General features: G+C 43.6%; 1 protein-coding gene across 1 annotated transcript in view; it reads left to right on the forward strand.

Annotated features, from left to right (window-relative positions):
• LOC124804857 (acetylcholine receptor subunit alpha-L1) overlaps positions 1-26,413 on the forward strand; it is a 617,332-nt gene that overhangs the window by 127,138 nt on the left and 463,781 nt on the right. The window lies entirely within an intron of this gene.

Genomic DNA, 26,413 nt, shown 5'->3' on the forward strand with positions numbered 1-26,413 from the left:
TACTGGTTAAGGGCAAAACAACCTTAATTTAAAAATCGGCTAGAAGCCATATAAATACAGACAACAAGAAAAAATAAGAAAATGCAGTACACCCAACGGCGCTCAGAAGTTTCCGAGGGTCGGCTTGGAATATAAAAACACTACCGCTTGCTTAGGTGAGACAGGCAGTCGGCCCAACCATTCTCGATCCGACGACAACACAACCGACAGAGAGTCAACGGACTCACTGACAAGATAACCTCTGCTTCACCCTACCAGCATACAACAAGGAGTTCAATGGAACAACGCAGAAAGTATTGGCGCCCACAACCAATTATACAATAAGCTGTCAATGTACACATCGTGCTGGACAGCGACAAGACGATGAGGAAAATACACTGCCTGAGTTTACGTCAACGGCCAGAGCAGGTAACCAGAACGTTTACGGTCACAAGGCAGAAGATTCTGCTGGTGCACTTCAATTCAAAATAACCAAGTACAGCTAAACTCCACCGAAAGGTGGCTAAGATTTTCCAACTTGAAAACACACGTTGTTGCTCGTGGGAATGTCCCAACAGCCAACAACGAAATCCAAACGACACAGTGTGAACAGTCGTGACTTGCTGGTAGATTAAGTCAAAACACAACTTTCGTGTCCAGGATCGGTGAGCCACGGACCTCGTAGCAATGCGAACAGCACCACACACTTCGACCACGCGTAGACGCCGCCAGCGGGCCCAGGCAAAGAACGCGTCGCGGAGATTTCCTCACTGTTACACGCTAACCGACCAACTGCAGGTCCGGAAATGGTGAAAGAACCAAATATACGTCGGCCGATCAGATGACAACCGAACGACCAACCAACGGTGGTCCCGATGCAATCTCCCTCCGTCGGACAGTTGCTGTATGTCGCCAGCGGTCGGCGAGCACTGGCTGTCGACGCCTCACCGGCTGCACCGCTGGTCCAACCGACTAGTCAGACACACGACGACTCGGAAATACTGTCGGTCGCTCCAGAGATGATACGACAGTGCGTATATCGATGTGCACTGCTGCTGCCGCCCACGGGCGAGTAAGGCAGGAAGTTAGTGACAACAGTAAATGGAATAAGAAAACGAGGCGGCAGTGCAGTAATAGAAGAAGACAAAAAATAAAGGGCATGAACATGAACCGTGCAGGCTCACACATGTTCTTCATTCATATAATTGTGCGATATGCAGTAAAAAGAAGAATACAGTCTGTAAAGCCTGTAGTAGGCTTACCAGGTTGCAAGACATGTAAGTGGTTTAGTCAGTGAAACTGCATTAAACTGCATATCCAATAATTGCTGAAATTTTATCAAATTCATTAAACATTCAGTCACAAATTATTCAAATAATGATAAACAAAAATTTTAAAAATGAGTCGCCAGATACTGTAGAAAGTATCAAAGAAACCAACAAATAGAACTGAATTGGCACTATGAGCTCACAACAAGTGAATTATATAAAGTGCCTGCCCTGGTATTTGTCTTTTAACATGAGCACTGTATGACTTCATTCTAATTTAACATATAAATAAATTACACGAGACGGGATGACGTGTTGTAATAAATGAGGAAGGAATAAAAAAAAAACAGCTGAACATATGACTCTCTTAGCAGGCAAACGGTGAATACCGTGCCTTGCGTCTTTATGAGCATCTAACACATTGCAAGGAAATTGAAGAAAGCGAAAGAATGCGCAGTTAGGAAAGCGGGTGTTTTCTGTATTGGTTCAAAAGGCTCTGAGCACTATGGGACAACATCTGAGGTCATCAGTCCCCTAGAACTTAGAACTACTTAAACCTAACTAACCTAAGGTCATCACACACATCGATGCCCGAGGCAGGATTCCAACCTGCGACACTAGCGTTTTCTGTATTACCATGTTCATAGCGTGGTCGGCGCGGCGGTGGAGTCGGCTGATTGCGTGCATCAAGACTGTGCCGGCGACGTAGTTGATAGCGTCCAACAGGCCCTAAGCTGAAAATAGTGACCTAAACCTGCTTCTGGAATTTATAATTACTGGACGACGGTTTGCGTCCACCTGCAAGTCCAAAACTGCGTGTAACTGCATTAAACAAATCTCAAAACTGTTCTGACAGTACTACCGTCATCCCACGTGTAGTAAATCAAAATGTGATCCTGAGTTAAGCTCTTGATAATCCGCACAGTGACTGAAGCTCGCCTACTTGGATCTAACAAACTTTGCTCTCTACGCTGTTTGCGACGAATGCAAAGTGCATTGTCTCATGACAAGCGATAAGAGAATCCTTGCGACTTATCGGAAGCAGTCAAGAGTGAACTCCTGCCTCCTCAGAAGCAATATTCGGAATGCCCCATACTAGTGCGCTCCTGGCACCTGCAGAGAGAGAGAGCCGCTCTCCTTCAGCGTCTTGACTCTGACCATCTGCAAATTACATAGCTCATACTATTTTTCAAAGTGAAAATCATATTCTTGACAATGAAGATGTCCCTTTCAAAATTTCCTCCCTCCTTGCCGCCGCATTGCGCGAGGAAGAAAGAGCGACAATCCGTGTGAGACAAAGTATACAAATAAACCAAGACTTCTCCCTTTGAGTATTGCCGCTACGTTCCCAGGTGTTCTGCCCGCGGGAAACGGCCAAAATTCCCCGGGCCACTTGAGATTCTTGGAGACCCAAGTCGTGCTGTTGCTATTCAACTCACCGCTCTGTCTGCGTTACCTAGAATCGTGACAAAACTGTTTTTCGCTCTATATTTGTCGTTTCCTCTGCCTCGGGCACACGTGCGATTGTCCGTGGCTTCCCTTGGCAGCGTGATGATGTATGCAGCGTATTCGCCTGTCGCTAATCCTCTGGGGGCCTGCCCTCTGTGAAGCGTGCCGACATGGGCGCGCGATCGCCGCTCGCCCGTGGTCTCACTACCTGTGTCCACTTGGTCGCCGGGCTTCCCAGCTAGGAACGCATCAGAAGAATTCCTTTCATGCACAAAATGTAGCATGTATGCAAAGAGAAGAATCATAACCCTTTACCGATGCTTAATGACACAATAATTCGCCTCCATCACACTTCATATATTGCATGAAACTAATTTTAAAAGCAATTATCTCCTTTAATTATAAACATGAAAAGCTCTGACGCTTTTCAAGGTATAGTAATAAAATGCAATAAATTAAAGTATGACGGAAGTCAGATTGTTAAAGAGAAACCGCAATGAACATCCATCTTCAAGCAAGTATTTATAAATATCTTAAAGTGATGTGCATGTAATTTGTAAATACATATGGGACTTCAGAAAAGGACTGCGTGGAATCTACAAGACATACAGAAGAATGACACACATTAGTGGATAGAGCATTTTCCGATTGGTTGGATGACCTATGACGTAATTCAAGTAGGAGGCAGGGGCGTTACTATATGTAAACAAATCATCTGGTCTCATTCGCATCGGGTTAGTTGACGCTGTAGGTCGGCAGTGAAATGAAAAGATCTTCAGATGAGGCTCTTTGATGCCTTCCCGGGCTGACATTCACCCGACCTTCCATAGGATCTGTGATATAATCGAATGCACTTTGACAGCTGTGAACTGTCTCAACATTAATGCGGCCAACCTGCATTTCTTCGTGCTTCATGTCTTCTAGAACGGCGATGATATCTCTCAGCAGCGTACCTGTCTGTGTCACAAGGTGAGAATCGTTCTACAGTGCTTTGAGGGGCATGATGGTGAACTCAGGATGTCTTCGCTCCAAATTCACCCGATCTGAACCCGCTGGTACCCAGCTGGTATACTATTGGGCAGTAACTGCGAGGCCACAATGCGTAGGTTCCTAATTTACATGAACTGCGTGAGATGTGTGTAGACATCTGGTGCTCCATACCTGCAGAAACCTATCAAGGACTTGCAGGATCCACGCTGCGCGGAACAGCTTCAGTACTGCGTTTCAAAAGATGGACCAACACACTGCTAAGCAGGCAGTTAAATTGATTTGACTCACTGGTGCAAATCTTAGGAATTTTTCTCCGGCAGTGTTCTTGTATACGCGTCGGCTGATACATGTATCCGAGTTTTCATTTCTCTCCTGAGATATCTTATGTCACGGTTCTGGCGTGGAAGTGTCGTTGATGGCTTAGCAATCCAATCCTAGCGTGGAAGAGGCGGCCACAGACATAACAGCTGATGGAAGGTGGAGGACGTGGCTGAGCCTGGAGGAGTTTACGTCTCTGGCGGTTGTCATTTTCCGTTCTTACTCGGATCGATGTTCAAGTTTTTCATATTTATCTTGTACTTATCCTTATAACGTTTGAGAAGGGCACCTCGTGGCCTTTTACCTGTGCTCACTTCACTATACAGCATTTGGCGTGGAAGTCTGTCATTTTTCATCCGCTGGACATGTCCGATCCATCTGAGTTGATGCTCAATGATAAGAGCTTCCAAGCCATACATTTTTGCTTTCTCACAGCAATATAGCGTCCAGGTTTCGCAACCATATAGCAGGGTGGAAATGACTACAGCTTTGTACACCATCAGTTTGGTGTGCAGTGTTAGGTCTTTATTCAGGAAGACACGCTTTGTAAGACGTCCAAATGCTACATCGGCAGCACGTAATCTATTCTCCACATCTTTTCCAGATGAGCAGTTAGATGACAGTATGCTTCCTAGGTAGAGGAAATGGTCCACTTGTTCCAAGGGTGTATCATACATGGATATGCTGAAATCAGGAACGGAGGAACCAGGCGCTGGCTGCGCCATCACCTATGTCTTTGGAATATTGATGGAGAGGCCAAATCGTTCGTACGCCCTGCTGAAGGAATTAACTGACAGCTGCAACTCTGCAGATGAATGAGCTGGGGAAGCATTGTCATCAGCATACTGCAGCTCTGTCACACGAGTTGTACTGGTGAACATTTTTGAATGGAGTCGACTGGTTGAATAATCCTCCATCGAACCTGTACTTTAGTTCTATTCCTGCATTGTTTACGGATGTCTCGTAAAGCATAGCTGCCAGATACAATGCAAATAATGTTGGTGCAAGAACGCATCCTTGTTTAAGCCCACTTGTTATTGGGGATTCACGAGTTGTTTCATTCTGACAGAGGACGTATCCAGTCATATCATCGTGGTGAGCTTCAATCAAGTCAACAAAATGTTCAGGGCAGCCGAAGCGTTTTAAGACCATCCACATGGCTTCTCTGGGAAATGTATCAAAGGCCTTTTCTAGGTCGTAGAAAACAAGTAGTGAAGGCTTTTGCTGTTCTCTGCACTTCTCCTGTGGTTGTCGTGGACAGAAAATCATATCAATTGTCCCTCTTGAAGATCGAAACCCGTATTGAGACTCAGGTAGTATAGTCTCTGAAAGTGTCTGGAGGCGATTTGAAAGGATTCTTGCAAAAAATTTTGCCAGTAACAGAGAGTAGAGATATTCCCCGGTAGTTACCACAGACGCTTCTGTCGCCCTTCTTGAAGATGGTGACAATTGTGGGGTTCTTCAAGTCAGCTGGTACCTTGAGGATTTCCCACATTAATAGAATGAGTGAGAAGAGTAGTTTTTAGAGGCAAGCCGCCACCATCAATAAGCTCCATCGGAATGTTGTCAGGTCCAGGAGCCTTCCCAGGTTTCACACTCTTAACTGCCTTGCAAAATTCTTGAAAAGTTGGAGGGTCAGCCATCCAGGGTTGTGTAGGGTGCCGTGGGACATTTTTGAGAAAATCTCCAGCGGCAGCTTGTATAGCGTAGCCCTGTACGGTAGTGGAACATGGACGATTAAAGGTTCAGATAAGTTGAGAATAGAATCTTTTGAAATATGGTGCTACAGAGGAACAGCGTAAAGTAGATGACGAGATAGAATAACAACATATATGAAAGTGCTATTTTCTAGTCACGAAGCTTCACACAGTGGAACTACCCTGTCCAATCTCATTAATATGACCACCTGTCAAAAGCCTGCGTAGTCTCCTTTTGCATGCAAAGATGTGCCGGAAGAGAGTCAGTGAGAGTCTGGAAGGTCGACGTGGAGCCATACCAACTCCAGTGTCGCGACTACCTGCGCTAGGTTTCTCGGTGTGGGGCAAAGAGCCCGATGGAGGTGGTCTCATGAGTTTGGCGGCCAGTGGAGAACTGTAAACGCGTCGTATTGCTCTTCGAACGAAACATATACAGTGAGAGCTGTGTGACACGTTACATTCTCCTATTGTAGATGACATGGGGAAAACGAACTTCCTGTTGGGGTGGACATGCTTCTCAAGGATGGAGGCATACTTGTGGTGATCCATTGTGCCATAAAAATGACGAAATCACCCAGGGAAGCCAAGAAAACATTTCCCAGACTATAAATCACCATCCTCTTTGCAGGGTGTTTCCTTTTAGACGCTTCGCGCCGTACAGTCCAACGGTCATATGTACGATGGAACATAAAATGTGAGTTATCTGAAAAGGCTAGCCGGCCGGGGTGGCCGAGCGGATCTAGGCGCTACACTCTGGAACCGCGCTACCGCCACGGTCGCAGGTTCTAATTCTAGGAGACTGATGACCTTAGACGTTAAGTCCCATAGTGCTCAGAGCCAGTTTTTGAAAAGGCTACCTGTCGCCACACAGTGCAAGTCCAGTTCCATTAGAGACGTGCGAATTCCAGCGTTCGTCGCCGATTAACAACAGTCAGTACGGGTGCATGAACCTGGCACATGTTTCGGAGGCCCATATGTGGCAATGTGCTACTGGCAGCCTCTCGGTTCACCTGGTCAGCCAGTTGGTCAACAATTACATGTCTCCATGACCGCCCTTCACACCTGTCATCTATGGCACGTGTTGTACCACTAGGCGCCGGTTGTGGATAGTGATACTCTGCCATGCAAAGTATAATCATGGGGACACGCGAACAGATTACGAACATAGCCGTTTCGAATATCTCCCACCCTCGATCCAAAAGACAACGACCTTGTCCAGTCGGACATTAGATAAATCGCTGCATTTCCGCATTACAATAAGAAGTGTACTGTTTCCAGCATCTGTCCGACACAATTTTTACGCCCTCCACTGCTAGTGCTGCCACCAGCCGTCTGTGAGTGTTTATGGAATGTTGTCGTCCAACATAGTCTGTGGCACCATACATACCGGATTGGAATTATGGGAAGAAATTTATGGCACTATGCGGCAAAGAGAAGTAATGAATTGATACGGCACATCCTGCAGCATACAGGAGCAGTCTGTTCGGTAATGGAGGGTAGTGTGTGTGTGGGGGGGGGGGGGAGGAAGGGGTGGCAAAAATTGTAGACGGACTACAGCGCTTCACTGCAGTAAGCAGGTTCAAATGGATCTAGGTTGCAGCAGTTATTCCAAGATGAAGAGATTTCCACGGAGTAGGCTAGCATGGAGAGATAAATGTTCTTTAGTCAGAAGAGCACTGCAACAGCAAGTGTAGCTATGAGTACTGAATCGATTTTTTTAAGTACAGAAATATAGTTGAGGGGTTAATAAAATTACTGTTATGAAATAATTTTGTGGTGACAAGGAATTAAATACGATAGAAGGCGCGAAGGTGCCGGACACACGCTAGCTACACAGTGAATCCCAGGCCCCGCAACAACTGCGATACGCGTGGTGGGCGAGCGGCACGGCAGGGGCTGGCTAACGAGGCGCTGCAAATGCAGGCTGACGGCCTCTCCCCAGGGGCCAAACTTGGCCGGATTACGTGACGCGGCGCCATCTTCCCCGCCACCAGTCAGCCGCTGCCGCGCCTCCTCAGCCGGGGCCGTTCTCTTTGCTTGCCTGCGACGGCCAAGTTGAGCGGAAACTTTGCAGCTGCTGTGAGGTGCTGCCTTCAACTGGCGGGACTAACGACTCGCCTTCTCCGAACAGCAAAGCTGTCAGAACTAGCCACATTTGGGATCGTAAGTTCATTCAGGGTCGGTGAAACCAAACTGGCCCGGAAAGTATTCCACGCAGCTTAGGCAACCCGAATTACGTCGTCCGATCCCGAGGCGCGTGATGTAAGACGGGTTGCCTATCTTAAGGTGTATGAAGTATTTCCCAGGAAAGTTTTATTTTGCCAATCTAGTGTAAGAGAGTTCAGATGGAAAGAAAGAAAGAAAGAGTGACAGTCTTTCAGGAACGGACAGGTCATCCGGCGATGAAGACCGGGATTTTAACGAGATATCGATACGGCATGGCGCATCTGAACCGTTCAAGTACGTAAAATGTCAGGAAACATTGGACGTATGTCTTTGGATTACGTTTTGACATGCGATGAAGCCATCCAACCTCATTTTTACCTGTACTGACTGTGGGAAAGTCGGAAAAATCTAAATTAGGATGACTATATAGGGATCAGAATCTCTCTTTTGCAGAAACTGCACCGACTTTTTCATCAGGAAACTTAACACAGTACCAGTAGTTTATATCTTCATCCTAGGGACTTTTTTTGCACTTTGTCATCCCATAATACTGTGGCGAACAAAATAAAGTTTTTTAGTTACGAAAGTTATATACATTTTTTCTGGGGGACAATTCACCCCTAAATGCAGATCTAATTTCGCAATATCTGTACTGGCCTTAGTTGACACGCAGTAATGATTTCTGTAAATGCTTACAGTAGGTCGCGAAATGAAGGTGTGTTTCAGAATGACACGACAAAGATTTCCAAATTCAAAAAGTAAAAAATTGTCAGAACACAAATGAACCAGGCAGCAGGTAACGTAAGAGTGAAGAAAAGTAGATGATTTTACCTAAAGATATTTCCTTCTCGGTTTCCTGCAGCACTTTGCTCTGGGATGTAGCTTCGTAATAGTTGGACCACAGGCGGTACTCTATTTGCCTTGATCACACTTTTTCGTTTGATAAATTCCCTGGAGGAACCCGTGTCCCCGAAAAATAAGTACTGTTTCTTTTGTTGTACTGTTGAGAAAATGGCATCAGCAAATGCCTTGATATCAGCTGTTTTTACTAGGCGTGCTTTATGGAACCAACGAAACACTTATTATCAAAACTGATTCATTTTAACCAGTTATCTGGTGAGGTGGCAGCAGTTTTATAAACAACAAATACAGAATACATATCCTTAATTTTTTATTTCTTTCACTGTCTTAAAACGATACTTGATACTGAAGTTGAAATAGCATAACTGATATATACATGAAAATCTTGTTTTGTTATGAGAAATATGTTTCCAAAGCTGTCGCATTAGAAGCTCTGTTAATGTTTCGTCCTGTCTGATAGGTGCCTTGTATAGAACACTCGATTTTTACTATATGTTCTCTGACGCTCAGGAATCCTTCTAAGTTAACGTGTGCAGTTCACAATACTCTGACTTGTAAGTGGTTCATAAGAACCAAAATTTGGTTGATAACCCCAACAAGAAGATAATCCAACTTTCCGAGGATATTATCGACAACTTTGGATCGCGTCAAAGCGAGTGTTATTAAATGGAAGGTATCGTATGATATTGTTGGTCGCGATGCGTCATCTGGGGTTTATGGTCCGCTCCATGCAAATCTTTGTATTTGATACCGTGTGGGCAACTCGCTGATCTTTGTGAAGAAGGTGGGATGAGATAATTAGTACAACATAAACCGCCAGTCCTCGAGTGAAGAAAATCGCTGACCTAGCTGGGAATCGAAATCGGGAGCAAGCGTTGTAGACGTATCGTCGGTAACCACTACACCACAAGCATTCTATGGACAAAGGAGGCCTGTTGGATATTACTCGACGTGAATGTGGTGAAATCTAATCGGTATAACATTTACTTGCGTGTGTGAAGTGCATGGCTGTGAAGGTGCGTTGGAAGACACACACTGACTCTTTAACTCAACCACAGGTAGGTTGAAGAATATCTGTAATATAGCACAGGATTATAAGAACCTTTGTAAAAAATATTGTAATCCAGTAGAGAGACGAAAGAATTTTGTGGGTAATAAATTGAGCTAGGAATTTAGTATGAAAGTTGTTTTGTAAATAAACGAGTAAATGTATAAGCGAGCACTCCACGGAGCTGTTCAACCTTGGCTTTGGTTTTGAACGTTCTTGGTTTCCCGAACTGGATACGAGACGATAGAGCTAGTCTTCTGCTATCGTGCGCTCTAAACCACCCTATGGGACTGTTCTGAGCGCGCCATTCGAACATTGTGCGTTACAAAGAACAGGGATTCCGGCTACACAGTCTAGATCGCGAGAGTGGTACCAATCTCTCTAAAACAAAATAAATGTCATGGTTAGCATCAATAGAAATCACGTATTAAAAAAAATGGCTCTGAGCACTATGGGACTTAACATCTGAGGTCATCAGTCCCCTAGAACGTAGAACTACTTAAACATAACTAGCCTAAGGACATCACACACATCCATGCCCGAGGCAGGATTCGAACCTGCGACCGTAGCGGTCGCACGGTTCCAGACTGAAGCGCCTAGAACCGCTCGGCCACACCGGTCGGCTGTAAACTTTGGCTGCTGATGGATGGCGAGGATAGTAAATAGAGGACATTTCGATACCTGCGCATGAAGTCTTTGCGAGTTTCATTCCATGAACCCAATTGGACAACAATAAGAGACGCTTGGAAAATGTACGCAGATATCTGATCAGCATTTGAGAGAAAATGCGTGGTTGGTTTCAAAGAAATCGGTTGGAGTAATCGACGAATCACTTGATATTTGAATAGGAGCGATGCCACTATTCGACAATGTTGCTAGGAATGGGTGAATCATGTTCCAACGAAGTGTCAGAAAGGAAGTGGTACACCTAGAAAGACGACAGAACGTGAAGACTGAACAGTCGTCATTCATCCGACGTGCAGCTGGTGCTTCAGTGGAGAAAAGAACCATTAATAGGCGGCGCACAGAATGGGAGCTGAGCTCACTGCTACTATTGACCTCAGTACACCGTCAAGTCCGTTTGCAATGGTGTTGGGCACATTCCGCCTGGAATCTCATTGCTGGTGTTGTCTTCGGTAATGAGTCGAGCTTCGAATTGAGACTCGAGGAACAGCGAGGATGTGTCTGGAGACGCCTGACGCGGTGGTGTGATAAAAACCTGAATGATGGACGCCATGCAGCCCGAAAATCAAGAGTGAGTGTCTGGGAAGCCATTTCATTTCATTGTAAAGACACCTTTGCTGTCATCTGCAGCACCCTTACAGCTCAGCGGTTCGCCGACGATTTTCTCTCCTCCCTCCCCCCCCCCCCCCCCCTTCGCTGACGATATTCTTCCCGTTTTTTTCTTTTTCTTTTTCTCGCCAGTAATGGAAAGCCACTGCGGGCTTACATCTTAGCAAGACAATGTCCATTCCAACACGGTGAGAGGGTCTACTGCTTATCTTTCCAAAAACTCCCTTGATCAAAAAGATCGACAGTTCTCTCCCCCACCAAGAACGTTTGGAACATTGTGGACAAGCCCTCCAACCAACTCGGGATTTTGACAGTCTATGATATTGATCCGACAGAATTTGGCACGATATGCCCCAGGACATCCAACAATTCTGTCGATTAGTACCACGAGGAATAACTGCTTGCATAAGGGCCAGAGGCTGGATCAACGCGTTGTTACCTGCTCAGTTTCTGAGGCTCTTTCTGTTGAATAAACTTCCAGTTTTTTTCTGGAATTGTCATAATTTGTTTGTCTGCACACGCGTACCACACCTTTGGATTTCCGTCCAGTTGGGATAATCCATTCGTGTAGCGCCGGTTTTCTTTTGTCTTGCAGTGTAATATCATGTACCCTCTCAAGTCGTAAAGTTTCATTACGTTTCGTTTTACTCGCCTTGGTGCTTAACTTCTTATACCAAGAGGTGTATTTAGAGCTCTACTGGTTGACGATATTGACTAAATGGATCATTCGTATTAGTTGTATGTATTACTAATGATATAATTGTCTGGCGATTCGCTGCAACCAGTACAGCCGCCAATGTTCCACTTCGTTGCTCGGACACTGTGTACAGTGGTGGTTTTAGGCCGAGAATGAAGTGGACAGATTAGGGGCGGATCTGGAAAGAAGTTAGAGAAAATCGCAGTTTCATTCTGCACCTTCGACTGATTGTCTGCAGTATCTGCTAAGAGGTTAGTGCAAAAACTTAAGCTGAGAAGTAACGGCGCCGCACCGAATCTCCCGTTTAGATACACTTTCGCGACGATGGTAACTGACCTGTGTATGATGGAGTGTCTAACCTGAAACACTGCAAATTTCCGAAGAAACATGGCTGCTTTTATCGCGGTACGTGAATACGCAGAACAATCGATGTCGCCGTAATGAAGTGTACACTACGGTGGTTATCGACCATTCACTTATGCTAGAAAACGTCGAACGAAATTCGGTTCGCGCTGCGAGCATTCAGCTGTGCGAGCTTTTCTCTCCGCGACCACTAACGAGCGCGGGAGGCAGTGAAATGGCGCACTGCTGCTCCAGACCGGCCACGCTGCAACCCGCCTCCCACTAAACGCATTCAAACGGTCCAGCGGTTCCCTACACCAGCTCAGGCGAGATATTTAACGCCCCCTTTCCTCAAATTCTGTTGCTTCACCGACCGCTGTTTCAAATACTTTACCTTTTGTCGACCGTGAAAGACAGACAGAGGGAATATAGCAGGGTCCCGTCAACTGTTCCTCGTGACTTTTTCATTTCCAGTGTTTCTTTAAGTTATTTTCTGGGTGGAGGGAGAATACGATGCTTACGCTTAAAGGGAAAGATCGTATTAGAGAACGTTTACAGATGCCTTGAATTTCTTTACAGTGTAAATCTTTCCTGTCAATTACTTTCATCAGTTGTCTTGTTTAACAAGGTCTGTCTACTGCGATGAAGATTTAACAACTGGTGCAATACTACCAGCGGCGGTGGCCCAACCAAAAGATGTTAACATCACGGCTTAATTGCAGAGCTATACAAAACTCGTGACGTCTCGTGCCTAAAAAAGAAACCACGTCAACAGTGTCTCCAAAATGCGTCTGACATTTATTCACAACTACACTTGAGAAAATCAACCAATGTATTCGATACGAAATAATCATTCATGCAGTGTTCGTATGATGTGGCTATTGGCACTTCACAACAGCATATGTCCTAGTAAATGGCCAGAACGGTCACCTGGTCACAGAAATCCAGTTGCAGCTTGCGTATCTAGTAGCTTTCAGGAGGAACAAAAATTTTTTCTCAATACTTCCTATAGCTATTGACGGAATTTAAAAATTGAAATTACTATCGTGATGACTCATTAAGAGCTATAACCTTACTTAAAGGCTTGACACAATTAATTAAGTATTAGAGATAGAGAATATGTACATATCTTGAGGCAGTGTGATTCATGCTGCACAAATTACCCAGATAACATCCAGTATTTGAGATTGAGAGCACTTACCGCCTTCCAGCAAGTTTTAGACATTATCTCAAAGCTTTCCGAAACTTTATGACTTCTCACAAAATGAGGATTTTTTTTATTGTTTACTACATTCCCGCTGTTCTTGCAGTAGACTTTCAACATCAGGCATGCTTTTATACTAACTGAGAGATGGCGGTTGAGCAGTTTAGCATATCGCTGAGATACTAGCCATTCTACCATCTTCACCTACAGTCATAGAAAGCTCCATACAAAACCAAGTGACTTAAAAGTAAACAAGCTCGCGCAATGTATAACAGCTTATGCAATGAAGTAAAAAGATGTGGTCCAGTTAAGAATTAAAGTATGCGTACCGTACTTCACGTAGACATTTATAACGGAATCCATGAGACTACGAAAGAAAACTGTCAAATTTACTATTAAAAGACATTAAAAATATTTCATCCACTGAATCAACTATACAATCAATTATTGACAGAACGAAGGATTGGAAATACAATCAAAGAAAAAATGGAAAAAAGGAGTGTAATATGATGGAATTGACGTAATTGGACGGAAACCGGTGGTTGTGATCTAAATATACAGACCACGAAATTTTTTGCAGTTTCATAAAAACTCGATGATTTAATCAAGGTAAAGATCTTCAAAAACTGAACAAGTAAAAAAGGAGTTGGTCCACTTCTGGGCCTTAAGCAAGCAGTTATTCAGCTTGTCATTTATTGATGGAGTTGGTGGATACCCTCCTGAAGGATACTGTAGCAAATTCTGTCCAATTAGCGTATTGGATCCTCAAAGTCCCGAGATGGTTGGAGGACCCTGTTCATAATGCACCAAATGTTCTCAGTAGGGGAGAGATCCGGCGACATCGCTGGCCAAGGGAGAGTTTGGCAATCCCGAAGACAAACAGTAGAACCTCTCGCCGTGTGCGGGCGGGTATTATCCTACTGAAATGTAATCCCAGGATGGCTTGCCATGAAAGGCAACAAACCGGAGTATAAATTATCGTCGACCTATCGCTGTGCTGTAAGGGTGCTGCGCATGAAAAGCAAAGGGTCCTGGTGTGAAGAGGAGTGGCACACCAGACTGTCAGTCCTGGTTATCACGCTGTATGGTAGGCGACCGTCAGCTTTATGCCCTGGTATCAACATGTCCCCCGTTTACTATGCTTGCTAGATGCCTGGAGACATTGCGCTGGAGCATCACACATTCATCCATCTAATGCCAAGATTTACTGTTTTACATTTTGCATCGATACATGTATGAAAGTCAGTTTGTGAGTAGTTTTCGTAACTCCTAGTGCGTGGTTATTTTGTTCTTTCTTAGTGTGTATGTACTATGACCATGCACAGCTGGGTCGATACGTGATAGAAGTGATATAATAATGTGTTGCGAATATGACGAGCGCAGAAAAAATTAACGATTTAATGAAAGATTCTGAAAAGAAGCCACGAGCAAACACCAGTACTGTCGTCTAAGGGCGTGGTGAGAGCAGCTAACTAGCTGTGATAATTAGATCATCAAAACGAGATGCAAGAAACAAGGGTTGGAACTTAAAATAGTGCCAACTATTTATTCACAACCGATACAAAAGAGTTACATGTTTGCACCTGTTACTGCCCTTCAAAGTAGTCACGAGCGTTGTGTAGAACCCGTTGCAGCGATGTGGAAGGCGTAGTATACCTTTAACAGAGCCTGTTCTGTTGATAGTGCGAATGGAGCGGTCTACTGCCTGTCGAATCTCTGGAACAGTTCTGAAGAGAATGCTTCCACCATCTTCGGAGTCAAATCAAACTCACTGGGACTTAAGTCCGGGGAGTATTGTGGATGTTACAATACTTCCAAGTCCCATCGACCGAACAAAGCAGCCACAGCTTGCGCTGTATGCGCCCGCGCATTGTCGTGCAAAATGATGGGTGGGTTGCACAGAAAGTGTCGCCGCTTCTTTCGCAAAGCTGGTCACAGGTGATGCTCCAAAAACGAACAGTAACACTGTGCATTGGCGGTCGGCCATGGAGGAACGTAATGCGTTAGCGTAACACCATCACAGTCGTACACGAGAATCACTATAACGTCAGACTGCTCCATTCGCACCATCAACAGAACTGGCTGTTCTAACGGTATACTACGCCTTCCACATCGCTGACAACGGGTTCCACACAACGCTGATGACTACTTTGAGAGACAGTAACAGGTGCAAACATGTAACTCTGTTGCATTGGTTGTGAATAAATAGTTGCCACTATTTAAGTTTCAGCCCTCGTACATGATTTCGCATTCGCTCCGCCTGAGAGGATGCAACGACAGCCCACGCTTACCACCCGACTGATGTATAGTAGCAGCTGATGGCTGCAGTAGTGCCTCAAGATTTTAAATGTAGCTCCGGCATCTGAATTCTCCGTTAAGTTGGAGACATTTCGTTGTGCAGCTCTGTGCGATCACCTTCGGCAAAGTGTCTTCTATGACATACTGAGAAAAAGTGTGTCCTTATTCTCCTTTACAAAACGTAGCTGGTTATGCCAGCATTGACAACACTACGTGAGTTTGTAGGGGTTCTTCTTGAGGTAGCGGCAGTTATTAAACATAAATAATATATATTAATGTGACAGTGACGGCTAACTACCACCTACTACTGAATCAAAAGCGATATTGTAAATAACTTGTATTTATTGTAAATTATCTCATGATAGAAATTATATCATATTGAACAAATCATGAATGAAAACAAATTAAACAAACTGTACACTGTTCTTAGATATACTACACTGGTAAGATTGGCTCTCAGCCCTTAATGTTAAGTTGATGGAAATTAAATTTAGTTATGCCCCTGGATAAGCAAATGGTAAATGCGATCTGACTGCGTTCCTATAATCTCAATGTTAATTTGATGCGAAGTTAGATTTAATTTTGCCCCTGGATAAGCAAATGGTAAATGCGATGTGACTGCGTTCCTATAATCTCTTTTGCGTCTGAAATAATACGCACTTCGGACACCACCACCAAGAAACAAACTAAACAACATGTAAAAAGACAAATACCCAATAACGAATCGTAATCAAAACTGCACGGATGCTTAGTGAATGGCAAGAACACGATCCAACAACTATTGCTGAACTTTACTGCCGCTACTGCAAGTTTTACAATACCGTCTACCAGCGTGCTGGCTCCGTCGAAACTGCTGGGGCGACCACTGCAGCTGCGAAGTCGCTGAACTGAGATAAGTCTCTCAAATATCTTGAGCAGAATAAACTACTCAGAAACTGATAACACCACAAGCCCTATATTTCCTCCAAATGGTATACAACGCTTTCAAGACTAGCTCAACAACCTTTAAGGTGCAGCCCAGTGTGTCTTGTACTAACGTGCAATACCAGTATGATAGCTCTGTGCACTGTTTGACTACGTTCAATGGTGACTGCCAGCCTATAAGGCGGAATCAACTGCAATTATACTAGTAGTCAATGCAATGCCTATCGTGGACGCGGATGTCCTACTGTAGCTGCAGACTCTAGATCATACACAGCGCAGTACTCAGAATCTAAGTCCCTATCTCAGAGCTACCGAACTTTGCGACTGTCCGCTTTCATGACACAAGACGCTCTCACGCCTGTCTCTCTCTGCACGATGCTCTTGCGACAATCTTGCCGCCAAACTCTAATCAGCCAATTCCGATGCTGCAAAGGCCTCCCACATCACCCTTGCGGAGTGATACAATTTCTCCACCTGTCCAAAAATTTCTCTGTCCAAACAGCGGGCGTTGACCCTCAGCGTTTCCCGCACTTTCTTATGAACTGCCCAACAAGAGCTCAGCCCATTTGCCGCTAAAACAGCGCGCGACCGGACGGCGCCAGCGCGTACTTTGTACGCTCTCTATCTGCTCGACATTTCCCCTCTCTCTCTCACCTGGCACCCGGCGGCGTTCCTTTTGATGCTTGCAAGTCAGTGGCCGCATCCCCTGGGACCCCCGGCCCACGTACAATGCTCTTACGGCGCTCACCGGCCTTCGCCTCCCCGCCTCCACTGGAAAATCCACTTTGCTTACACCTACAGCATGCAACTAAATAATATCATTACCAAAGCCCGTATTATTCCAGACATGTATCTAATCATCACGTATCTCTCTTTCTAATCCACCTAATAAGTCTAATTAACCATTATATGGGTTTATTTACTCCAAATATGCAGAATAATCTGCGAAATGAATGTCACAAATGAAAGCCACCTTTCAAGTTATGGCCAACGATAATTTAATAATTAGGCTAACAATTTCCGTGCTCTTTTGGATTTTGCTGTGGTTGATCAATAAAGTATATCTCTCTAATGGCTTCGGAAAGAAGGCAACGTCCACGTACACAAGCCTGGGAAGTCACCCCCACTTTGAAAATAATTAGTGTGAGCGGATCATAGATATCCTTAGTGCATGCTGAACAGACATTCCAGCTGGCGTCCTCCGGGCGTAGCAGCTTATCGCACGCTCCTGGCCTCGTGTTCTCTCTTGTTCTTCAGATCTCTACCTTTTCTACAACAGATTCTTTTCACTTCGCGCAAAATGAAGCTTTATGGTGGGCTGGCCGCCCTCGGTTACCACTCGTGCTCTTACTCGGTTGCCAGAGGCCTCTCTTCAGTGTTATGTTCGCAAGACTCAGGGTATCAGCAGAAACACCTTTACGGCCAGTGGAGTTCCAAGTGACTCTTCCTCTTCACCAGGCAATTAAAACAACCAAGGCTGCTGTAACTATAAGATTCTTTCACTGTAACAAAAGAAAAGACTTAAAGATTCTTACAATTGCAATCATTGGCATTTGCTATTATTGCTAGTCGATTTCATGCACAGCTAGTGATATGAATCGATTTACTAGTCGGATATGCGTAAGGGTTATTAATAAGATTACGTGACAGCTTTTGGGAAAAGCTGCCATTTGATATAATTGGATTCACAAAACATTTTACAGGCAGTATACACATGTACCACTGAATGTACCTGAAAATTATATCATTGTCCGGTACGTAGTAGACCAGATGAAACGTCATCAACAGTGACATGCGAGAAAGTAGCTAAGCCGTTTGAATCTGTTATATACAACGGAGTTCGATTCATGAAAGAATCGCGAGTGAAGCGATTATTGATTGCTCGTGTAAGTAAATAACTGAAGCAGCTCAGGGCAATAGTTCCAGTAACTTAAAAAATCTAATACTTTTTGTCTACTTTCCCCTACTCTAGTAATTGCAATATTGCAATGGGGTCAGACACGTTAATAGTTAAATGTCCAGCAAACTGTCGCATGTCCGATTTCGAATGTAAAATGTGATGGATACAATTGGAAGACATTATAGACAGCCAAGCACGCAGTCTCGAATACTAGCTATCGTTTGGCATACAGATATTTCATTTATCAGACTTCGAATTTAATTGATTTTTACAACACAATTATTTTCTTCTTTGTTTCCCTAGCGTTTATACGTTTGTATTGGGGCTGGGCTTTACATTTTTTGTTTGTTTTTTAACTGTGTGGCGGGATGCCCTCCGCTGGGCTATAGCAGTCAAGGTAACCTGAGAGAAAGAAATCGTCTGTGACACCTGTCCGTGAATTGTGTAACCTTTTTCTGTGTGTTAACGTATTTTATCCGTTTGTCTATGAGGTTGAATTTTGGGCCGTCCCAGCTTTTGTCTAAGCGAAAGTGGGAAACCGGATAAACAAAAAGCTGAGAGTGGCACGATAAATTCACGATTGTCAATCTATCGTGCTGATACAGTCCGGGGGCTTTCTCACATCTCTGTGACACAAGCTAGAGCACTGTTTGTTACGCTATACACACCATACACACAGAGACACACACACTCACACACTTATTTACATTGTGTTTGGAAAAGAATTCCCTAGTTTTAATGTGTCTTAGAATCTGTGCAAAGTGGCATACACTATTCTAGTTTGTGGTGTTTGATTCATCAACTCTCCAAGTTTGGCTCCACTGCAGTTGGCAGGTCTGCTTGACCTTGAGACGGCAGCAGTGCTGTTTTTTCCCTCTGCTCCCTCAGTTCAGTCCAGGTGTGCAGTGTAGTCAGAGCAACTCAGCAACAATGTATACTCTGCAACAGAAAGCGCAATGTGTTATTTCGCTTGTGAAAACTGAGTCAGTTACAACAGTGCAACGTAATTTTAGAAGTCAGTGTGGTGGTGAACCATCTATAGGAAAAACTATCTGTCACTGGGTAAAGTCTTTCAAAGGAACCGGTGGTGTTTTAGAAGAAAAATCACCACATAGACCGAGAACTTCTGAAGATGTTGTTGAACAGATCGGTGTTTCGTGTGTTCGGAGCCCGAAGAAGTCATTGGACAGACGCAGTCAACAATTAGGAGTGCCTAAAGGTACTAGGTATGATGTTGTGCGTAAAAGTCTGAGGTTACGTAGGCAGGGCTGGCTCAATACCTTGGCCACCACGAAGCCCAGATTTAATCCCACCGGACTTTTTCTTTTGGGGCCACATACAAAATGTTGTGTACAATGAAAATATCACAGACATCAATCATTTATGGGAAAGAATCGTCACGGTGGTTGGGACAGTTACACCTGAAATATTTGTGAATACGTGGAGAGAAGTGGAATGTCGTCTCGACGTGTGCAGGGATACAAATGGATCCCACGTTGAAGTCTGCTAACACTAAACAAAACTTGAAGGAATTCTCTTTCACGATATGTACACACTGATGTAAGTTTTCATTACTTTCCCCATTAAATTTATACTTAAAACTAGGGATTCCTTTTCCAACACTCTGTATGCAACATACAAAAGCTAGACTCTAAATACGGCAATATAAACAGAGTTACAGATTTCAAACATTTAGGTGAAATCATCGAACTTAATGGAGGAGAAAAGATCTCACAGGAGACTCTACTACAAAGTATGAAGAGAAATTATGGCAGAATACAAGCCACATATAATAATAAACGCACATACGTATAAAAGAAGATCAGACACTACAACACTGTAATCAAGCCTGAAATCCTGTATTCAATTGAGATACTAACACACCATACGAAAAGCGAAATGGAAAGCATAGTGAACGAAGAACGCAAAATCATGAGAAAAATTCGCCGCTCCAACCTGACGGTAGACGAATAGAAATGTCAGTCTAGGGAAACCACAGAGAAGATGGCAAACCTATCAGTAGATATCTAAAAAAGAAGGTTAATGTCCTATGGCCACATCAGCAGGTTACCACCAACAGGACTCACCAACAGAATTCTGACATACAAGCAAGGGGCCATGTCAACATTACCATGGATCATAGAAGTCACACATGATCTACAAAAAGTACAAGTCCATCCAATAGAAATTCAAGACAGAAATATGCATAGTAAAAAGAAATACAAGTGAAATGTTAGGTCAGAGAATGGAGCGCCAAAGAAATCAGGGACAAAATGCGCTGAGGAAACAAAGAGACTCCACGGAGAAAAAATCAGAGTAATGTGGAACATCAGAAAAAAATGTTTGAACGAAGCAGAATGCTTCACATGATCCTATAGGAGATCACGAGTATGTCAGTCTCAACTATATTTCACGTTCAAAACTACAGATTTGTCACTATTTCAAGTTATCTCATACATAATCTTTGTTCATATAACTTATTATTTTGCGCGTTCTAAACATATATCTCCATGAGAAGTTTCTCATACAGATTTTAAAACAGAAATCAGTTAAATTATTGTATCAGTAATAGCCTAATTATTAAGAACAATACAACAGGTGCTCATAAATACGGTATTTTCTATGGATACGGTGGCTGGTAAAATATTACATTATAATTGGGAGCTAAATTTTTTTTATCATTTCCGCGCTAAAAATCGTAGTGTGTCAGTGACACAGAAGTGCTGCTGTCCGTAGAAATAGCAGTAGTTACAGTCCGCCAGTACGTTTCCTTACAATGTTAGCAGATCATGCTTCCTTTAACGGATAGTATGTCTTAGCGACTGTTGGATATGTATGCTATGATATAATATAATCAGTTCGTTTTCTTAAATCTTTTGCAATTGTTGTTCCATACAAGTTTATTTTTATAATGTTTCAGTACTTACAATTACTAAATTATTTCCAAAATGCATTCGAAGGTTACTACTGTAAACATAGGAAATTACTGTAGCACCTCAGGACAAAATGTTCCTGACAAGGTGTCATATTTTGTGTTTTTGGGCACAACCCTTGCATGAGTACAAGTAAGATGGTGAAAAATCATGTAGGCTGTGATAAGTCGTTTATTCGTGAAATACGAGTACTCTTTTCCAGCGGTGATAGTGGAACATGATAGGCAGGTGACTGTCTGTGATGTCTGGAACGCAGAAAAGAGCTACCGGCGATAGTTATGCTATGAAGACGTATCTGGACACCTCAGCCGATAAGATCATTGCCCACAAAGCCAAGGTTTCATGTTTGAGTCCCGGAGCTGTAAACAGTCGTAATCTTCTAGGAAGTCGACATTCTGCTGCAGACTAAGAAGATTGTTTTGGGTGCATAAAGTGGCTCCGATCAAGTATTGATATTCATATTTTAACAACAGCTTTAAAAGTAAAGTTAAGATTAATGTATGCTAAAAGAATAGTTGTTAATACACGAAATTAAGAGGTTTTTCTGTACAAAGCCGATTCCTTTGAAATTGTATTCACTACGTGCGTGTTGTTATATACTATGAGAGTGCCATATGGTATATAAATACACTGCCGGAAAAAATCAGTGCACCCTTTTAGAGGTTTGTAATTCACCAAATATTTATTGTCACAGTGCTTATGGAGTACAAAAAAAAGTACATTTGTGGATGAATAGCCGAAAGCTGTTTTGAGGTACGAGGTATGGACCCATGCTGAAACACCTATATTAGTACGTGGTGTAGCCTTGACAGGTAACAATGCAGGCTCTGACTCTAGCATCCAGTTGATCGAACAGATGGTAGATACTGTCCTAGGATACGTTACGCCGCGCGTGCTCGACTTGTTCACGTGGTTCTGGTAAGTGTTGTTGGTTGATGAGCTGCACGAGTAGCTTCTCGTCGCGTCATATCTCACACGTGCTAGATAGGATACAAAGGTTCTGCTACCTATGGGTGTTGCTGCACTTTCTACAGAGAACTTTGACTTTCATGGGTGGTGTATGTTCCAGTATCATTTTGTTGTAACAACACCTCATCTTCCTCTTGCAAGAATGGCAAAAGTACAGAAAGTCAACATTCTGTTTGTACCGAGCGCTGGCTAGCGTCCCCTACAGAAACCGCTAAAGTAAACTTGAGGGTAACTTATCGAGCCATGTCGACCCAAAGGTTGCATGTATCTCCGCCCCACAAATATTCTATAAGTTCCTCCAAATCTTCGAAGGCCTTACACCCCATCTCACTCTCAGCATCCGTTTACCTTCCCCCATCTGGATCTTCTGCCATGTCATCTACTTCCCACCCCGTCTCACCCACATCGAATACTTCTGCACCTCCTATACTATTCGCCAAATAGATTTCGTTGTCTTCCCTCTGATCACCAACCCTGACATGCTGCACCTACACACACTCCATATCGGATCCCAACGCAACTTCAACGAACTCCCTCTCTCAGACAATAAGATTCACCCCGGTATTAAATTCTCCTCCCAACTTCAACTCTTCCCCGTCTATCCCAGTCCACATCATTCTCATCTCTTCTTTCCCTCTCCATCTATACCCATCCCTTTTCTCTCGCAACCACTGCCCCACCAAAACAACACATAATTCCACGCCCTCCGTCTTTCCCACCGACTGTAATTGCACTAACCACCTCAGCTCCTATCTGCGATCTCCATAGTTTTTCCTGTCTAACAGACCGCTGTGTTTCTAGCCACCCCGTCAATCCTATGGAAGATACCCTCTTCTCCGGCAATACCTCTCACCCAGTGCAGGTCCTTCTGATGTGTAGTGAAGGAGCAGTGCTTCCGTGTTTTTATCAGAAGAACTTCACCTTCCTGCGATGTGTTTTAAAATGTATATAGTTCCGCTTTTAACTTTCCATCTTTGATTTTTAATTTAAAATAGAAAAAGCTCCAAATGTTTTGTTTCTAATAGTGTTTGTTTTTAATTCATTTGGCTGACTCTACCGACTCTCTTTCAGAATTTCAAAACATCAGTGAAGAACTTGAGATATACGAGTTTGAACAAACTAACATTTTTTTATTTACATAGTTGGAATTAAACATGAAGTGTTAACGAATACATAAAGTCGTTAGCATGACTAGACGATTGCAGAGATTGCGTAGATACTTATGGCGTGGAATTATTAGTACTTTACTGGTGGCACTGCAAAGAACGGGAGGTAACGTTTTCCAGGCATTAGCCAAACCCAAAGCCTTCCATCGGATTGCCACAGGGTACAGTGTGATTCATCACCCCAAATGAGTCGTTTCCAATCATCGACTTAAAATCAGTCACTGCTTACGGCTATCGGACTAAATCAGAAAAAATTAAATGCAGTTTCTAACTATGTTGCTTATTACTAGGAACACTACAGTTGGAATTGACGTTTGTCAAGACAGTATAGTCCACTTTATTTGTTGATCTACCACACATATAGTAATGAAAACTCCCATTTGGCATAAATAAATCATTAATTATCGACAGAGCCAAGAAATGTTGACGGTCTACTCGAATGAAAGCAGAAATCACGTAGTAATCGGTTTAACACAGAGGTCAGATTGCATTACATCTTTCATCATAGGAAAAGTAAGTATTTTATCGTAAAATAAGTATGTTACATGTCAATAGTGTCAACCAAAGTCTTTTTCATTACAGGGAGTTAATGGAGGGCCACCGATACAGTTTATGTTCCATGGGTCTTCGTCGTGTACAGCGAAGATTACAGTTACTGTACAGAGCACGTCATTGTGAGAAAGAGATGTAATTTTCTTACAGTATGACAAGAGTCACTACAGACTGTTCAGTAGCACCATCCTTTATAGCATCTCAGTCATCGCTTAGTTTTAACTACAGAAATCTGTGGCCTATGAGCAGATGTTCAAACACTGCACGCCATTTTTTTTATCACTCTATACGGGATGGTCAGAAAGTACCTGAAACGCTTGTAGCGATGTTGCACGGCAGGTTGTACTGACACATAAAAGTTAAGAAAAAAATTCGATACGTTGCGTCGTTGCTGAGTTATTTAGCATTGAAATTAGCCAATCGGGCGTCGCGCGCTCACATTCAAGCAGCCTGCTAGGTACGATGTCGTCCATCGAGTGCTTTATTTGGTCAGCTGAAACTCGAATTTGCGCGCACGACGACCTGACTGGGTAAATTCAATGCTGAATAACTCGAAAACGGCGCAGCGTATCGAATTTCGTTTTTAACGTTCAGAACAACCTGCCCTGCAACGTCGCTACAAACGTTTTATGCATTTTCTGACCACCCTGTATAACAGCCACTGTGCTTGCTGAACTTCTGGTAGCACTTTGGGACTGAAAAATAGCATCTTTGCGCCGAATTAATTCGACTTTGTTTACAGTCGCTCTCAGCAATGCTCGTAGGTCTATTTCCGTCTATGCCTCGTCTTTTGGGTGGTTGCTCCTTCGTGCTCCACTCAACAACCAAATCACGAGTCGAATGGATGACTTCAGAAGGGCTGAATTATCCCTGATGGATTTTTTAATCTCAGGTGACTTCCAGTGACTAATATACGTGTGGCTGAGCGGTTCTAGCCGCTACAGTCTGGAACCGCGCGACCGCTACGGTCGCAAGTTCGAATCCTGCCTCGGGCATGGATGTGTGTGATGTCCTTAGGTTAGTTAGGTTTACTTAGTTCTACGTTCTAGGGGACTGATGACCTCATATGTTAAGTCCCATAGTGCTCAGTGCCATCTGAACCCATATACGTTTTAACTCAATGAACTCTTCTGACTGACAATCTGCTGTTACTGCTTCTCTCTGATGGCAAAATACTCACCGCCTCCTCTTGTAATGACGGATCTGCCTCTTGTGATTAATGGGTAATTCCGCTTTACCTGTTCGTGTCGTTATATTTTGGCGTATTAACCGACTCCGCTGCACGCATTTTGTTTGCAACATTCGCATTAAATCTTAATGAGACGGAAGGAAATTCACTGGCAAATGGATTCACATTTTGTGAATGTGTATTATCGTCAGCTGTAAATAAAAATTTCTGTTCGACCAGGACTCGAACCCAGATTTCTCGCTTGCCATGAGCGGTCACCTTAATCACTTTTTTTTATCTCATTTTGTTCGTTTTCGTTGGTTGTATCTGCTCGGGGCGGACGTCGCAAGACACCCGTTTCAGTTCGTCGTTGTTCCATTAACTAAGTTTTTTTATTACAGAGTGCAGCTAACCCTCTGACCGAACACGTTGAGTTACCGTGCCGGCTCAGCTGTAAATAAAAATTTCTGTTCGGCCAGGACTCCAACCCAGATTTCTCGCTTGCCATGAGCGGTCACCTTAATCACTTCGGCTATCCGAGCATGACGCCAGAGACGCTCCCAACCTCCATAGGTCACTTAGCGACTGTCAAAATGCTCGAAAATTCGTTAGACAAATAGGAAGGCAAATATTATTTCCCTCTCGCCATTTTATCCCCGCCAGGTGGATTATATCATTATGGCCGACAGTGTCTGTGTTCGTGCAGCAACGGCATGTATTGCAATACAATGTCCTTCAGACATGCATAAGCACTCTATATTGTGATAAATGCAGTTGGTGCATAAATACAGACGCTTTCGCTACTTATTCTAAAATTCCTATTAGATCTGGAATAGAATACAATTAGAACTTTGTTCCAGTACATGGTGGGATGATACAGGAAGAAGTAATAAATGTTTTGAAGAGAAACAGTCTTCGCTGGAAAACAGGTACAAATACCCAATATTATTTGCGCGCCAGGACATATAGAACGACACTTCTTACGTGTTTATATTTTGTGATGTATTTCTATAGGTCTGAACACCTTCTTCGCGTGTCTCAGCCTGCGCTCTACACACTAAAGGGGGAGACGCAATTTTCTTAAAATATTGACAACGGTGGTTGCTTGCTAAGGACATTTGCATGGACGGCAGACTATGTGTTTAACGCCTGTTACATGAGCCACAGTGAATATAGTTAAAGCAAGGCGGA

This window comes from Schistocerca piceifrons, chromosome 7 (assembly GCF_021461385.2).
Source record: "Schistocerca piceifrons isolate TAMUIC-IGC-003096 chromosome 7, iqSchPice1.1, whole genome shotgun sequence".
Lineage (NCBI taxonomy): Eukaryota > Metazoa > Arthropoda > Insecta > Orthoptera > Acrididae > Schistocerca > Schistocerca piceifrons.